This window comes from Meles meles, chromosome 15 (assembly GCF_922984935.1).
Source record: "Meles meles chromosome 15, mMelMel3.1 paternal haplotype, whole genome shotgun sequence".
Lineage (NCBI taxonomy): Eukaryota > Metazoa > Chordata > Mammalia > Carnivora > Mustelidae > Meles > Meles meles.
In genome coordinates, this window is record NC_060080.1 from 53,210,834 (window position 1) to 53,223,334 (window position 12,501).

Consider the following 12,501-nt stretch of genomic DNA (forward strand, 5'->3'; position numbering starts at 1 on the left):
TTTGATGCCTTCTTTGAAAAGCTAGATTTCACATTCATCCTTTCATCCCTCACAATATTTATTAAGCACCCACGAAGCACCAAGGCATTATGCCATCATTAAAAGAAACCCCTCGTTGTGGCTAGAATCAGCAGCAGCAAACAGTGTTACAGGAAGAATGGAGAGGATCACCACTGATGCAGCTTTTTGTGTTGGAGTGGTTGTAGCTCAGAGATGATGTTGACTGACTCTTCCTATTCAACAAATTCTCTTTATTCCCTTTACCACAACGAGGCCTCATTTAGGGGAAAACGGCACAGCCTTGCTGGAGGATCGTCCTTGGAATTTATGCCATGGGTCCACCTTTTATTTACGCATTTGTTCATCCTCATGCCTTCGAACACAACAACCAACAGCAAAATCCCATGAGCTTGGGTCATGGGTCGAGTCAGAAGGCAGAACGTAGTCCCTGCCCACAGAAGTTTTTAAGTATAGGAGGCTTGTAGGCAAGTTACGAAAAAGGCAAGGGGGCAGAGATGACATAAGGAAGTCATGATTTATTGTCTTCTGGACCAGAGAAACTTTCCTGAAAGATGTGATGATTGAGTTAGGTTTTCCGACAAGGAGGAATTCTCCAGGAAGACAAAAGGGTTGGTGGGATATTCGTGCTGAGGGAAGAGTGTGTGCAAAGGCACGGAAGCACAGAACTCCACGACAGGCCCACGGAGTCACGCAGGAATGCCAGAGCATAAGGTGTAATGGGCGGGGGCTTTGTTTCACAGGTGGGCAGGGCTGGCTCGGAGAGAAATCTGCATAAGTGCGCAACTAGATTTTATACTGAAGGGGGCTTGGAGCTGCTGATGGCTTCCAATCAGGGCGTCATGATCAAGCTTGACTTTTGCAAAAATCCACTAGGTGGCTGGGTGGAGAATGGCTGGAGAGGAGTGCGGTGAAGGCCCAGACCTCCTGTGGAGGCCCATCACCTCAGAAACGTGCCTGGTGGCCTGCCTTACACTCCGTTTTTCCTTTATAGCGCATAGCTTGCTTCCCGCACAGAATTTCACTTCCCCAAAGCTCTCTGAGTAAGGCATCTTAGGAAAGATTTTCAACAAGGAGAGGGAAGCATTCAAAGAGCTAACAGTTGGTGCGGTTTCCAGGTCTGTCTCGTCCCACCGCAGAACTGCCACGGGAGCCGAGAGGCCCTCTGCCGATTTCTTACTCTTGCGTGCGAGTCGGGGGTTAACGCATTGGATGCCGCTGCAGGAGACACACAGTCTGAACAAAACCGTGGGCTTTCAGGGAGAGGACGGGTCATTTTCTTTGGGTCTAGAAAAAGTTGGCTGAAAACTTTGACCAGTGTCTGTCTGGAGAAAATGTCTCTGTGGGGGGCTCAGAGTAGGTGGGCAGGAGGAGCTGCTGTGCTGCAGCAAGGGCTGAGAACACGGGAGCCAGTCTGCAGTGTGACTGATGTCTGAGCTGGAAAGTGGGGAGGTTTGGAGGCTGTTTCCATGGGAAGTCAGGCAGGGGTGGCTTGGGGAGGCAGCAGGAGAGAACGTTACAGAGACACACCTTGGCTCCAGTGACTCTCTGTGCGCTGGTTGCTGGCACCCAGAAGTGATGTGAGAGAACCGTCCACACCATGTGACCTTTCTCAAACTTTGCAAAAAGCTTTGCCAAGAGGCAAGCCTCTAGCACGGATCTGTGCTCCATTAGAGCTTCCTGGCCTGTAGTGACCCAAGTAACTGTCCAAATTCAGCCAGGTAACACAGAGATAACAATAACCTGCCCCAAGGGGCGCCTGGGTGGTGCAGTTGGTTAAGCATCTGACTCTTGGCTTTGGCTCAGGTCATGGTCTCAGCATCCTGGGATCGAGCCCTGCCCTGGGTTCCATGCTCAGTGTGGAGTCTGCTTGAGGTTTTCGCTTCCTCTCCCTCTGTCCCTCCCACCCAGCCTTGCTCCCTGGCTTGCTCGCTCTCTCTCTCAAATAAGTAAATCTTTAAAAAAAAAAAAACAAAAACGATTTTATGTATCTATTTGACAGAGAGAGACACAACAAGAGAGGGAACACAAGCAGTGGGAGAGAGAGAGGGAGAAGCAGGCTTCCCGCTGAGCAGGGAGCCCGATGTGGAGCTCGATCCCAGGAACCTGGGACCACGACCTGAGTCAAATGCAGATGCTTAACCACTGAGCCACCCAGGTGCCCCTCAAATAGATAAATCTTTTAAAAAATATAGCCTCCCTCAACATTTTCTAATGAAAATGGGGCTCTTCGTCTGCAGAGAGAGAAGTTCTTTTTAAGGGACTTGCAGGGGTTTGGACGAGGACCCCAGTCTGTAAGAACCCCACTAGAAGCATTGCTCTCCTCCTGTGGATTTACATACACTGAGCCTTGAATCCTCTCCGGGGTCTGATGCCCTGAGTGTGGCAAGGCAGTCATTCAGATGTCATTCAGCACCGTCATAACAGGGCTATCGCTGTCCTTATAGGCCACTGTTCTGCTTAGCCTGGATTTGAAAGAACCATTCCCCCAACAGCATGATTCACTTCTGAAAGCCGAAAAGATCAAAAAGAAGTTTGGATTTTTCAGTGGAGGTATGCATCAGGGTAGATGGACACGTAGCCCACCATCAGCCTCCGGAGGCCCTTTTTTGCACAAGTGCATAGTCTATGTTCCAGTTCTAGGCCAGGAGTAATCAGTTTTTGACTCTTGAGCAAATGCGAAAGCATGCAGTCCTTACTCCTGTTCCTTACGCAGGTCAGCGGAAGCCACTGAATTGGTTGCTAGAGCTGCTGTTGACTCTGAGCTTAGAGGGAACAGGTCTTGTGTCTTCTCTCACCAGTTGAATCAAAGCAAACTCTCAAAGACAATAGCACTGAGAGGGTCTGAGAAGAAACTAGGGAGGAGGTAAACCCATGCTTTCCACGCCCACAGAAAGTACAGGGCACCCCATCATTCTTCCTCATCTGTTCCAAAAGGGACAAGTGAACATGAAAAGCCAGAGTCCTAAACGGACTCTGAAGAAACACGGTCATCGGTTATTCATCTGCTGCAGTTTCCCTGGTGCCGCAGTGTGATTGCCCAGTGCCCGGTCTAGCCAGCCCACCTACCTGGATGGGGCATACTTTTTGCCAGAAATAAAAGAGCACAGGGGAGCCCTGTGACCCGAGCACATCCAACCCTCTCCAGCCTCTTGCCCGAGAAGCAACCCTCACCCAGGAAGCGACGTGGCCGTTTCGGGTGGGGGTGTCCTCCTTTAGTGGAGAAATCTTCTTTCCTCATTTTATGTAGATAGGTTTCTCTTTCTAGGAATAATTAGCATCTCCAGTTGAGGGTTTTCTTAAAAATACAAACATGATGGTTTGTCTTGGTTTGTACTTGGGTTTTGCCAAATCGGTGTTTGGTGCCATTTGCCTTCAAGATGACCCCAAAAGTTGGGTCATTGCTATGAGAAACTGGGCCTGAGGTGGAGGAGGAATGGTCACAGTCACTGACACAGGGATCCAGGCGAGGCCGGAGACCAAGCCTCAAGAGCTTTCCCGGTGTGGTGGCTCCTCCTCTTTCTTCCCACCCACCCTGTTCCCAAGGAGCAGGATGAGGCCGTCTCGGACGTCTCTAAGTAGCTTAGAGAAACCGTGAAGGCTTGGGGTGGTGGAGGAGCTGTAGAAAACCCCCTCACCGTGCTCCCCTCCAGCAGATCATCTCATCCAACTTTTAGATCTTCGCTTTCTAAATGAATCAGGAGGAGGATGAGAGTTGGACCAAGGACAGAGGGGCCAATTTAAAGTCATCAAAGCTCTTATAAAATGAGATTATACTTTGGGGATCCCCATCCCCACATCTTAACCCCACCTCATGCCTATTAGATCTGCCTTGTGGGTGACGGTTTAACCTCTGTGGTCTAGTCAACCCTTAAACTCCTGCCATCTATGCTTCGGCCGCCGAGTCCGGCGCCATGTTCCTCCCTCTCCCAGGAAGCCTCGCTTGGGGAGAGGGTCCAAGCTCACCTGGCTGGGTATGCAGGGGTCTAGTTAGAGAGTGCCGTGTACTCTAAAGCCGTGGATGGTTTCGGTGAAATGTCTGTGTCTGACAATCGTCTTCCCTTGTACATGCATTGTCTGTGTATAGCTTTTTCCTAGTATTGTGAAGTCTCAAATAGGGGTTCCATGTAAATACTTTCTGCTACGGAAATGCCAGCCCCCTGGATCACGCGTCATCCCCACAAACGGTTTTGCCTTTCTCTACGCTAACACTTTTTGAGCCACTAATGTGCAGATTGACGATTAGTTTCTTGGGCTTTATTTTGCAATTTTATATATATATATATATACACACATATATATTATATATATATTTATGGGTTGGTTTTGTATAGTTTTCTGTTTGAATCTCTGAGCACCAAAGCTGCCCTTGGATTTTCAAGAGAACTTTCCAAAGCCACTTCCTGAGCACCGCCCCCCCCCAACTCCCCTGCTGCTTTGGTGTTTGTGATGCCGGATGGTATCTCTGCCCATGGATTTCTGTATGTATGTGCTGTTATCTCACCTACTACCCTAGTAAATCTACCGTGCTTGGCTTCCCGGTGTGTGACCCATCTCTGTCGGCCATCCAGCTCTCCCTGCTCCCAGGGGAGCGGGGGCGGGGGGGGGGGGTCCTTATATGGAAACCTCCAGCCACACAGGAAACTCTTGTCTTTGAAACCATTCCTCACATGTGGAAAGCTGAGCAGATGACTGAGTTCTGATGGGGAGGGAGGTGACAAAATGCTATAGACCTCTTAAGAAGAGAAAAGCCACATGGATTTGCAAATAGCTCTCGGAGGAAAATCAGTGTATTTGGCTTGCGGTAAGGGAGAGGATTGCAAAAACAAACATGGATGGTCCCCATGGGGAAGCAGATTGGAAAGAGGTGTCGGGCCTGAATTAGTAGGCTGGGGAGAGCGAAGAGGTCCCCCCAGAGCATGAAAGGGGAATGGAGGTAGTAGGGAAGAGAAAGACTAAGAAAGAGCCCATTCCACTGTATCCCTGCCCCTCTTTCCTCAAACAAGGAGCTCAGGAGCTGTTGAGTATCTGCACACATAGGTCAGGCATTGTGTCCCACACTTAGACGTCATTTGAACCCCATAAAACCCACAGGGAGGTCCTGTTATTATCCACTTTACAGATGAGGAAACCGGCTCTGAAATGAGAAGGTTTTTGTGGGCCACAGGTTAGCAAACACTTGCCCTTTCCACAACTTCCCCACTAACAGTGTGTCCTGAGAAGATCCCTCCGAAACAGTCTCCATCATTACTTCTGGCCCTGCTGTTTCCTGGCAGGCCTATGTCCACAGGGCCACGTCTACACCCAGGTACCCAGAAGCTCCCTAGGCCAGCCCTGCCCCAAGGCCATCAGTGTCTCCTCTCCTGAGATCACCACGCCCACCCCTCCCCCCAACACACACACACACACACACACACACAACGGCTCTGTAATCTCACAACTGGGAGCTCTGCTCAGACCAAGGAGCACAGCCACGAGCTGACACCACCCTACGGAGCTCTCTGCAGTTGAAGGCGGTGTTGGCAGCCCTCAAGGGGAGCTCTTCCTCCACACCTCTAAACGTCCACCGCAGAACCAAGGCATACATGGGAGCAGAACTCCTACCTTCCAGAAATGCCGAGCGCTCGCTTTAGAGGATGCCTCACAGGAGAGAAGACCTAGGGCCCAGCGACCCGCCATTCCCTGCACATGGCTGGAGCACCCCCTGGACAGGAAGAGGGAAGGCCGGGGCGGGGGTGCCAGCTTCTATGCGGAGCTGGCCGATGGTGCTGAGGCAGGGCTGGGACACTGGGGGAATGAGGTGGGCCCCAGGCCCGACCTCAAGCGGAGGCAAGGTGCCTGGGCTCACACTGAGGAACCCCATTTGCAAGGTCACAGTGAGGAAGCAGGGAGGGGGTGCTCCGTGCTGGCCACCTTAATAAATATGTAAAAGGAAACTTTCCACCCTTATTGTGGATCCCTCTGCTACTGCACAACTATTCTCTCCTCTAACAAAATGTAACCGTAAGAAATAGAAACCTTTCCTTTTCACCTCCTTGAGGCCATTGAACATGGATCCACACATCTGACAGGAACCACATTTAATCTAATAGAGAACTTATGCTGTCAAGAGTAGGCGTGGAGAAAAATAATGTAATGATTTAATAGTTCAAAAGCAGGAGACCAGTCTGAGAAATTGGAAGACCTGATGCTCCGTGGAGCAGAGTTACTGCAAGAAGCAGCAGGAAGGTTAAGAAAATCTCTGTTACTATCCATTTGCCAGAAAACACCAGCCAGTCATGAAAAGGGAGTACTTCAAAAAAGCACTTTTTGGTGGTGAAAAACAATACCATATTTTAAAATGAGGCATCAACAGTCAATGGCAGTTTCCATATTGTTGATGAATGGGGAGAACATAAAGATATGTTTAGACATGAAGGATCCCAAGTCCACCACTTGAAAAAGAAATTAGCCTATCATGTATCTGGTTGATTGGGAAATCAATATAAGTAAATAACTCAAGAATAGAGAAAACATGGAATTAAAAAATAGTAGTGAGCAATTGACGCACATAAATTTACAGCTAAGTCTAGTTTTTCATTATCAGTTTAACGAACCTAAGGCAATTGTTTAAGAAGTAGTTACTGCTGCGCACACACACATTTGGGTCAGCAGAGAGGTAAATGATGCTGTCCTTATTACTGATGAGAAGGATATAATCAGTTCATTTTAAAAATTGTTACTATAGGAATAATGGTTCTCTTACATATAAAGTTGGGAACGTAGAGATTTATAAAAATGTAAAGAATTTTCATTAAAAGAAATTTCATTAAAAGAAAAAAATTTTCATTAAAAGAAAATATAGCTTTCGAATCACTGAACAGAAAAATAACCATTAAAAAATCAACAGAAATCCAGCTAAGATGGACTAATAGAGACCATATTTGTCACCCTGCCGACAGAACCCCCCCAAATGAATAAAACACAGGAAAGAATGACGTTTACATCCAGTAGGACACAAGAAAGCTTCCTTGTCTTACCACCCCACCCCAAAGCTGATTGCTAAGCCTCCTACTGCCGCTAATAAAGAGGACCACAAGGGGGCAACATTTCCCTTCTCTGCTTCCACTTTGCAGAAACCTCCCAAGCAGTTCTCGCATTTTCTGGCAGATAGACCCTAGCCGTTCTGTCATAAAACTCGGCTTCCTATCACCAGCAAAGACGTCAAGGATGAGCAGTGAGCCTCCTGATTTATCTAAGACCTAAGAACCTGATTTCTGAGTAGGCTTTAATGCTTTAATGCTTACCTACTAACCAGTGCTCTCTGCCCTGTTCCCGGAGTGCTGGTTTATTGGGGAGCCTGCCTCACCGGCCCCAGCTCACTGAGATCTGTTCTCCTGGCCAAGAGGCCATGCATGATAATGAACATGATAGAAGCCATGAATGATAGTGCTTGGGCTGAATCCTGATCATGTGCCCTTGTTAAGTCACTTAACAGCTCTAATCTACTGTTCCCTCATCTGCAAAATGAGGAAATAATCAGTATGGAAAATCAGAATTTGGGGAACTAATTTTTGGTGATTTAAGATTATTTTAATTTTCGATTGTACAGTGAAGGACACCATAAAATCTTCAGTCTTTCGGGATTCTAAAGGTCATCTTCAACTATTCTTAAAATTAATGCATGCACATACACACAAGCACAGGCCCAGACTCCCTTTCTTACTCACCCTTTTATTCATTCTAAATAAATTTAAAATTGATTATCTCAGCTTCCATTGTTTTATCTGCTCAAAAGATCCTGACTTGGCAAGCAGGAGGAATCTCTCCTCTCTTGAAGTGGATCTTTGCCTCTAGTGCCTCAACATGTAACAAAGGTCATCCCTGACCAACACAGCCACTCTGAGCCTTGGGAAGTCCAGGCCCAGAGTATACTTGGAACACTATAAACATTGAAAAGTTTTAAATCAAGCTAAACATTTTATTTTATTATCATTTTTTAAAGATTTTATTTATTTATTTGACAGAGAGAGACACAGTGAGAGAGGGAACACAAGCAAGGGCAGAAGCTTAACAACTGAACCACCCAGGTGCCCCAAGCCAAACATTTTACATTAATATGTTCTATTCTCCTACCTTTACAAATATACATTCATAAAGAGGTTGAAAACCAGGTTCAAATTTAAAAGTCTCAGAGTTAGAATTCTGCAGAGGAAAACAGTAGTGTGGGAAAAACTACTCTCCAGTCTCTAACTATTATTCTGAGGCCAGTTACCCTTCTCTTCCAAATGCTGGATCCATTCCTTGCCACAAATGGCCTTGTGGCACATGTGGGGACACCTGGACCTCATATCCAGGCTCGATTCATAACCCCATGCCAAGAGCTGCCCTCTGGCCCCCCTGTGAGCCCTTAGGAGTATGAGCTCTGTAAAGAACTTGTGCAGCCACTAGGGCAGGGCATTCTGGGGTCCTGGATAGTCAGAGCATGGGGTAGCACGAGGTGGGCTCGTACCCTTGGCCCTGCAGGCCCCACGCCGATGGAGGGTGCGACTAGACAAAGTGTCAGGGCAGGACCCTCTGTAGAGCAGGCCTCAGGGCCGGGGCCCCTCTCGTTCAGATCTAAGGCCAATATTGCTTCCCAGAGTCCTAGGGAGGGGCCAGGATAGGACTACAATGCCGGGACTCCCGCTGACCATGAACTGAATGCTCACCAGGAAGGCAAAGGACAGCTTGGTTTCCTCCAGCCTCATTAGCCTGTAAATCAACCAGCCACCTCAGACCAGATTTGTCAAGTGTTTTTTGTCTTTCCTGGTTAACACAAAACACTTCTCACCCAACCAAGCCGTCCTTCGCCTTCCCCGGATCTAAACGCTGCAAATGCAGAGAGACAAGGGACCCTCACACGGCGTTAGAACCACTCCCGTCCTCCCCCTCTCGCTCTTGGCTGCTGAAACATGGCAAAAACACACAGGAAACAGCACGGGATTGTTGGTTGCTTCACTACCCATCTGCCTCTCCCCTCTGCAGGGCCAGAAGACTGACTTTATCAGATCACCCAGGGGTGATCCAGCTCACGATTATAGCTCATTTTCCACAGATTGCATTTTGGGTGATTACTTCCCGGTGACATGGAGGGAGCCACCCTCATCTTATCCTTCAGGCATCTCCCAAACACAGGCTCCCTCTGGGAGAGCGCTGTAGGCCTCTAATCCCAGCCTCTACGTCGCCATGCTCGTTAGTGCCACTACCCGCAGCAGCATCTGCTGACCTGGCCACCAGCTCCGCAGCCGCCCCATATTGTCTATAAATATCACCATGACCCACAGCTCAGCCTCAGGCACGGATGTCATCAAGTCTCCTAATGTCTTCCCATTAATCGTTCGGTCTACGTGGGACCATTTTGGCAGAAAGGCCAGCATTCCCCTCTTGAGGTCTCCCCCAGCAGCATCTAGAATTGTCCTAACACCCAGGCTGGGGATTGGGTCTGAAGCGTGGCATTCGAATACTGGGAAGAGAACCACAGAGTCACAGGAACCCCCTTCTGCCATTGTGACTCTCACCGAGGCTTGCACGGCTGTGGAAGTGGACCCCACATGGTCCGAGGGATGCTTGTCTACAGCTGAGTAGTTCCCCGACACTGGCCCAATCCCCACAGGGATCAAGCCCTGAGGCAGCCACTTGTTCCCAGAAGGGGACAGAAGCCAGAGAAGCTGTGTCCAGTGGAGCATTCAGCCACAGCCCCCACCAGCTCCTAGGGCTGCTGGCCTTGGGATGCCAGCCACACTCCCTTAGAATCCTGCTCATTCTTGCCAGCCAACAGACCTAGGTTACAAGGGTAAGTCTACCCTAACAATAGAGATGCAGGGAGAACTTTAAGGTCTTGGCCTCTTCATTCTGTACGTGCCCCTCCATCTTAACAGAAACTAGCATAAACAAAAAGTTTGGTTTACTGGGTAGATATAGAGGTACTCAACAAACCAAAGGAAGTAGTACAGAAATGGAGGCAGGAGGCGTGCAGACTGAAACCAGCCCTTAAAGCCCCAGGACTCAACGTTGCCTGGACTCATCGTTATCTCTACTGCACACAGGTTTTCGCCAGGATCCTCCATCTCATATCCCATCAGTTTCATGATCCAAGAGGCAAGGGAGTATGCTCCTCGAGAGACACAGAAAAATCCTTGGGAAGGGCTCTGATTGACCTGGGTAAGGCCCCATACCCTTTCTGGGGCCACTTTCTAGAGCTTGGGGTGGCCATCCCTGGCCCAGCTTCATCGTTTGCCCATGCAGAGACAGGGAGCACTGGAGAAGGACGGGGCTGGAGGGGGACCTGAGCTTCGTTTGGCATGCCGTGTTGCAGAGCGCCCAGATACTCAAGTAGAGCAGCCAGATGTTTGAATCCAGAGCTCAAAGGAGACATTTGGCTGGAGATGTCACCGATGACCAATGACCCAGCTTGGGGGGACAGATGAGGACAAGGAAGTGGATGAAGGGAGAGAGTAAGAGAAGAGCTTTAGACGAGGTTCTGAGGAGCCCCAAGCCATGGCAAAGAAGGGCTGCAAGTGCCACTGAGTTCAGAGACATGAAGGCCACTAGTGACCTTGGCAGGACCTGCTTCAGAAGGATGATGGGTCAGAAGGCAGAATGGGATGGAATGAGGAAGGAGGTTCAAGATAGAGAAATGCAGATAGGGAGGGTGGCAACGCCGTGAAGACCTTTGATTCTGAAAAGGGAAGGAAGAACAGTGGCAGCTAGGGTGCCGTGATGGGGGCGGGAGGGGCATTTTAATTTATTATCATTATATGTGATAATATGGTTTTTATGTCACTAAAGATTAAGTATCAGATAAAATAACATAGCATGTTATTTATTGTATAATACATAACAATGGTATATAAAACATATTTTATTTATGAGCATATAGCATACAATTCATATTATGTATTATATACTACATATTATGTATATGTGCATATACATAATAGCATGTATGAGGATTATGGTTAAATATACTTATAAAAGATTATGTCATAGTAATAACGTAATATTACTAATTGTGTTTCATTTCATAGCACATTCTCTTCTTAGGTACATATATGTCAGAGATATTTATTTATTAAAATTAATATTATAAGAAACAGTTGTGAAACAATCACCCAGTGTAAGAACTAGCCTATTGACAATAACTTACAATGTGTTCCTTCCGTGTCCTGCCCTTGGGTTGCCCTGCTGAAAGCGAGCACCATCCTGAATCCTGTTTCTCATGCCTTTGTGATATTTTCACACATGGAACATTTTGGAGCAGTTAAAACGAATGAACTACAGGTACGTGCCACAACAGGGATGGGTCTTAGCAACGTCCAGTAAGTGCAAAAAGTAAGCCCCAGAAGAACACCTACAACGTGCCTTCTTTTTAATCAAGTTACAGATACATAAAATAAATGAGCTTCTTTGGGGTGACTGTTACTCGTTCCTCTGAAGCAGGAGGCAAGGTGGTCTGCTGGGAGTCAGGGGGAGCCGGAAGGGAGGCTAGGGGTGTGTGGAGAGCAGAGACCGTGGAGGGGAAGTGGTGAGCGTGCTCCCTGGGCAAACTCCTACCCTGCCCGGCAGGCGGCTGGTGGGCATTGAGTGACCGCCCTGCAGACCCGTCCTGGGGGGCACCCTTGCTGCTGGCTCGCAGCTGCTGGGACCCCTATGGGCAGGGGAACTGCGGTGCTGGTTGGCCTGGCGGGGAACTAACCTGGCCAGGGGTCAGAGGCATCTCATTTGTTGTCAAGAGAGCACAGAGAGGTGAAGGGAGAGGGACCAGACGGGGAGGGAAGCAGAGGGCCTCTGCGAGGGTGAGGAAGGGTGGGTGGAGGCTGATGGATGAGCCCCAAAGGGCAGAGTCTGGACCCGGGGTCCTGACGAGCCAGCTGTGACCCTGAGGGGTGGATGGCTCCAGCTGATGGATGAGAAGATCCCATAATGGGATTCTGGAGAAAGAACTAAGACTACAAACCTGACAGGAGGGAGTGAGGCAGTGCTCAGTGGCAGGTCACCATTGGAGTCACGCGGGATGGCAGGATCTCTGTCCTGAGGGCTCAGTCAGGAGCCCGCTGGCCTCACACCAGACTCCACTCACAGCAGCCTGGGGCAGGGGTCTCCAGCAGCCACCAGTGTTCCAAGAGGGGCTCTACCTTTATGTTTGACCAGCGTGCTATGCCCTCAGGCTTCCCTCTCCCAGCCCCCAACTGTCAGCGAGGGAGACTGGACCCAACGGCTGGCTGCTTGCCCAGTAGGGGAACACGAGCTCCTTGGGGGCACAGGCTGGTCTGACTTTTCCCTGTAGCCCCCACCCTGCAAAGCAGCTGTGCCATGCACGGATTGGGGCGGGGTGGGGGGAGGCTCGGATGTTTCTCAGACTAACTCGGAGCAGCCGATAGCGGAGCTGGAGGAAGTCAGGGAGACCCCCGGTTTACTGCCCTCTCCTCATTCTGCAGGTGAGCCAACGGAGGCATAGAGGTG